This window comes from Miscanthus floridulus, chromosome 4, assembly GCF_019320115.1.
Source record: "Miscanthus floridulus cultivar M001 chromosome 4, ASM1932011v1, whole genome shotgun sequence".
NCBI classification, from domain to species: domain Eukaryota; kingdom Viridiplantae; phylum Streptophyta; class Magnoliopsida; order Poales; family Poaceae; genus Miscanthus; species Miscanthus floridulus.
This window is the reverse complement of record NC_089583.1, coordinates 108,898,666-108,904,665: the sequence shown is the minus strand read 5'-3', so window position 1 is coordinate 108,904,665 and position 6,000 is coordinate 108,898,666.

Genomic DNA, 6,000 nt, shown 5'->3' with positions numbered 1-6,000 from the left:
GATTTCACCCTTCTCGTTGGCTAGCTTGTAGGTCCTAGGCTTCAGCACTTGGGCGACGATGTATAGTCCTTCCCATGGCAGGGTCAGCTTATGGCGGCCCTTGTTGCTCTGCCTTAGCCTCAGCACCAGGTCACCCACTTTCAGGTCTCAGCTTCGAATGCGCTAGGCTTGATAGCGTCGTAGGGCTTGCTGGTACTTGGCCGAATGTAGCAGTGCAACGTCTTGGGCTTCCTCCAGTTGGTTGAGGGTGTCTTCGCGAGTGGTGCGGTTACTTTGCTCGTTGTAGGCCTGTAGCCTTGGGGAACCATATTCCAAGTCAGTGGGGAGGATAGCCTTGGCTCCATATACCAGGAAGAACGGTGTGAACCCCATGGCTCGGCTCGAGGTGTTCCTCAGGCTCTAGATGACCGACGGGAGTTTGGCAAGCCATTTCTTGCCAAATTTCTTCAACCGATTGTATATTCTTGGCTTGAGGCCTTGTAGGATCATGCCGTTAGCATGCTCTACTTGGCCATTTGTCCTAGGATGTCCCACGGCTGACTAGGCCACACGGATGTGGTGGTCGTCGCAGAATGTCATGAATTTGTGGCTAGTGAACTGCGTCCCGTTATCAGTGATGATAGTGTTTAGAACCCCGAACCTGTGGATGATATCAGTGAAAAATAGCACCGCTTGCTTGGACTTGATTTGATTGATCGGACGAGCCTCGATCCACTTAGAGAACTTATCGATTGCTACCAGTAGATGGGTGTAGCCCCTGGGGGTCTTCTGTAGAGGCCCAACCAAGTCGAGCCCCCACACAACGAACGGCCATGTGATGAGGATGGTTTGGAGGGCTTGGGCCGGGAGATGCGTCTGCCATGGGTAGTACTAGCATCCCTCGTAGGAGCATACTAGCTTGGTGGCATCAGCAACTGCCGTTGGCTAGTAGAACCCTTAGCGAAAGGTGTTTCCGACGAGCGTCCGAGGTGCTGCATGGTGCCCGCAGGCTCCCACGTGCAAGTCCCAAAGTAGGGATTGACCTGCCTCGGTGGTGACGCATCGTTGGAGGACGCCGGATAGGCTTCACCTGTACAACTCGCCGTTGCTGAGGACATATGTCTTGGCCCGCCGAGCAAGCCATCGAGCTTTGGTCTTGTCTATAGGAAGCTCTCCTCGAACGAGGCAATCAAGGAACAGGACTCGCCAGTCTATTCCCTGGTTGGCCTCGGGAGGCTCTGTGTTGACTTCCATGACCTCAGGCTCAGCCGAAGGGGTCTCAGTGATAGAGGGGGCCTTGAGCCCTGCGGGGGGCTCGACCGCTGGGCCCTCTTTCACCATCGAGGCATAGTCGATGGAAGGCTTGTGGAGGTCTCTGGCGAAGATGTTCGGTGGTGACGCATCATTGGAGGAGAAGGACTACGGTCTTCCCCGCTGTCATAGTAGCCACCTCAGTGCAGATGGTAGCCTCAGGTGGGCCCCTCATTATCATGGCGCCATCGCCTGCTGACCACATTATGGTCACCTTGCGCCTTGCGTCGGGCGCCGAGGCGGTCGTGCACCGAGGAAGCCCTATTGGCTATTGGTGCCCGAGCAGGCTCAAGATGAACTGAGGCCTATCTATCCCACCGAAGTGATTTCATGGGTAGTTCTGAAGCGCCCCTGTGCCGTCGCGAGGCAGAGCTCTTGGCCTACTACACCATGATAGTCTCAAGGAGGTCTCGGAGCTTGTCGTGGACCCATCGCCCCATCATGGTAGAGGGCACGGGCATCGTTCGAAGAAGTATCGCCGCAGCCATGACATTCTGGCTAGCGCGATGGAAGATAGGGGGTTGCTCATCCCCCCGTCGTTGTTGATGCGATGGTGGATGTCGTGAGCCCTCCGCTGGGCTGCTCTGTCCTCGCTGTGACCTCGCTGTTCTTGCTCGAGAGTGTCTTGGAGCTGCTATAGAAGGAGCCGGTCTTGTTCAACCTTGGCCTAAAGCTCACGGAGCTGCTCTAGGTCTGGACATCGAAGTTGCTAGGGGGCAAGGTTCTCGTTCCGCGCTGCTCGGGGCTCGATGCATGGGGGTGTAGCGCCGCCCACCCTCTCGGGGGGCGGGGAGCGAGAACCCGCCCCTTCATCCTCATCGCCTGTGCTTGGCATCTCGAGTCCAACATGGAAGCACTCACGAGTGGGGTCATAAGTGCCTTTGTCGTCAAAGTCGGAGTAGCCAAAGCAGTAGTCGCTCATAGCCAGGAAGCGGCACATGGCTTTAGGGTCACGAAGTCCAAAGAAGTTTGCTTCGGCCCACGCCTCGTCCTCGTCCGAGGAGTTAGCATGGGTGTGAGTCAAAGTCATGGTGTCGAAGTCGAGGGCGAAGCATTGATGGCATCCTAAGGGCTCCGCGTGAGCGGAAGCATAGGCGGAAGCATAGGTGGTGGCGGCATTTCTCAACCCAAAGGGGTACGGGGATGGTGCCATCGCCAGGCTCTGCTCCACCAAAGTCGACTCCTTAGGAGGTGGCGGGGCGGAGCTTGATGATGGGGTGTCACCGCACGCCACCAGCGTCTTTCCCTTGTCCATGCTCAGGCTAGATAGGTCCCCAACCAGGGACCTTGTGCCAACAGCTGGGCGTGGGATACCGGTGGAGCGCAGCGCGTTGTCCTGAGCTTGTGCGGTGTTGGGGTGGTCCTGCCCATGCTATACCTAGCGAGCGTGATGAGAGCGGTGGCCTGGGTGCCGCCTGTGCCTAGGCTGCTGGGGCATGATGTCATCGATGGTTAGTGGGACTCTGGGTGAGAGGAGTACCATATCATACTCATGTCCTAGAGACATGAACTCTAGGCTCCTGAACCAGATTACTGTGCCAAGATGTAGTGGTCACATGGGGTCTGCCATCCGAAACTTGTCGGGATGCCAAAGATGACACATAGTAGAGCACGTACCTGGCATGTCAATTGTCGATGTTTTGGACCAGCGGGCCCTCAACCAACTAGTAAAAATGTACTGCATGCCCCTAATCCTAGATGGTGATGCAAAGAGATATAAGGTTTATACTGGTTTGGGCAATAGGTGCCCTACGTCCAGTCTGAGAGATCGATCTTGTATTCCTTGCACCGAAATGCTCATAGCAGGGGGTTACAAGTAGGGTGAGAGAGAGAGCTAGTCCAAGGTCTCTGTGAGGAGCGGTGCGAATTGCTTGAGATGTTGATCTCAAGCAGCAAGGAAGTATGCGTGTTACCGAGTGTCGCTTGCGTGAGTGAGTGAGTCTGTCTATCTGTGTTTGTGTTCGTCTATCTCGTGAGCCCGTGTCTCTCTCCCTAGAAATGGCCCTGGTCTCTCCCTTTTATAGTTGAAGGGGGGACAGGGGAGATACATGGGGTTCCTATGTAGCGTCGTGCAAATAGAGGTGGCATGTCTAAGCCCTGTAGCCTATCACTGTGGCGGTATGGTTGACAAAGTGGTCCTATCCTTAATGCACTAGGGCGACACGCCGGTCACACCCGATCCTATGCGACATGGGAGCTCCAGTGATAGCTTGACGTAGGGCATGGCGGGCAACATGCTGGTCACTATGTGTTGGCCGCGTAAAGAGCTGAGGCTCAGTTGGTGCTGAGGCCGAGCCATCGTGGGGGGTTCGGCAGGCGTGAATCCCGAGGTTGCCGAGACCCTAAAGTGGATTGCCAAGGCTTGGAGGGAGCAGTTGGGCATGTACACTAATTCTCGAGGCTATAGTGACTCAGACTTGACTCCCCACATCGAGTTATTCCTGGAGTAGGGGTTAGGTAGCACAGTGTAGTGCGGGCACCGGTTGTGGGCACAGTACCGAGCACAGTGACCGGTAACCCCTGCCCTGTGCTATCTCGGACAGTATGGTGTTGATGCGACTTCTCGTCTTGTCGACCGCTCTGCTGTGTCGAGCCGTTGTCCAGCTAATGTCGTGGGAGTGGTTGGTCGCATTAATGGGACGTGACGCTCTGTCGGGGAGATTGGTCGCGGCAGAGGCAATGGGGTTATTGCCGAGCCAGCCTCGAGCGAGACAGAGAATCGGTATCTCGCCCGAGGCTTTACGCGTGGGGCCTCAAGCGAGATGGAGAATTGGTTCCCCATCTGAGGCCTTGCGTGTGAGGCCTCGAGCGAGGCGGAAAATCGGTAGACCGTCCGAGGCCTTTCGTGCGAGGCCTCGAGCGAGGTGGAGATTCGGTAGGCCGTCCGAGGCCTTTCGTGCAAGGCCTCGAGCAAGGCGGAGAGTCGGTGGCCTCAGACAAGGCCGGGGGTTAGCCAATAGTAGTCTCTCGGCTTTGATTTTGACGGGGTCTAAGCAATTTTTTTGGTTTTTATTTAGGGGACCCCTTTTTATGGTACCCAACAGAAGGTGCTAGTGAACATAGATAGAGGGGTGTAGTCTTGGCTAGACCGACAGTTATAATTCCACACTTGCTTTGGTTAGCCGACGCGATTAATTTTAGAAAAGACTATTCACCCCCTCTAGTCTGCCATCTCGACCCTTCAAGTGGTATCAGAGCCTGGTCTCTCATTTGTGGTCTTCACCGACCCAAGAGGATGGCATCTAATGGGCTAGATGTTTGTGAGGCACATATTTTTATGGCACAAACTTTGCACTTTGGAAAAAACACATGCTTGATCATTTTCGTGCAAATGGACCTAAATTTTGGTGGGTTGTCACTAGTGGTCTCACCCATGTCTTGGATCATAGAACTCTAACCAAAGCTCAAAGAGTCCTCTATGAATTTGATGCACATGCTTGTTGTTTTCTATTGGATGCTTTACATTTTGATTTGATGAAGCAAGTAAACTACAAGGGGACCGCTCGTGAGATATGGGAGTTCATCAAGAAAACCTTCGGTGATTCCTCCACATGGGATGATGGCAAATTCAAGGAGGATGAGCCCAAAAAGGAGGTGCATGAGTGTGTTGAGCATAACCACAATTTGATGATTGTGGAAAATTACTCCACCTCATTGTCAAGTGATGATGATGATGATCGATCTACTACAAGTTCACTTGACAAGGTTGATGATGGTGCCACAAGTGTTGCAAGTGATGATGCTACCCCATGCATACTTGATGGTGATGATGGTTCATGCTCAAGCCATGATGATGCTACTACAAGCCCATCCACTACACCATATTGTCTCATGTCACAAGGTGACACCAAGGTATCAAATGATAATGTGGTTGATCATGTTGATTCATATGATGAGCTTGTTAGTAGACTTGCTAGCATGACCATGTCTTTAGAAAATGAGAAAGCTAAAACATTGAAATTAGAAAATGAAAACTCATTTCTAAAGAACTCTTGTGAAGAACATAAGAAATTACATAATGCTTATAAATCTTCACTTGATGAGCTAAAATTGAATCATGAGACAATACTTGCATCTCATGATGAATTATTAGAACAACATGCTTCTCTCATTAAAGTGTTTACAAAGAAACTTAAAAATAATGAGAGCTCATCACATGGATCAAATGATAAATCACAAATTGTTGCTAATCCTTGTGATGTAGGCAAGAAGCATGTCCACCTCTTGTGATGATTTATTAGATATGCCATGCTCTTCACAATTAGATGCTTGTTCTACTTCAATGTCTTGTGAGACTAACCTTTTGAAGGAGAACAATGAGCTCAAAAATGAAGTGAAGAAATTGAGCAACAAATTAGAGAGGTGCTACAACTCTCAAGTCACCTTTGAGCATATGTTGAAGACTCAAAGAAACTTTGGTGACAAGAGTGGAGTCAGCTTCAAGACTAGCAAAGTCAATCATCAAGAAAGCCGCAATGACACAAGTGGCATTGGCTTCAACAAGAGCAAGATCAAGGGCAAAAGATGGGGCAAGAGAAGATATGAAAGAGAAATGAAGAAGCAAGAACAAGAGAAGCTCTCTTATTTCATGTGCTTCAAGTGCCATGAAGTAGGACATCTTGCAAATGGTTGCCCCAATGAACAAAAGCTCAAGTTGAAGAAAGAAGAAGAGAGGCTAAGGCATGCCAAGTGCTTCAAGTGCCGCACTTA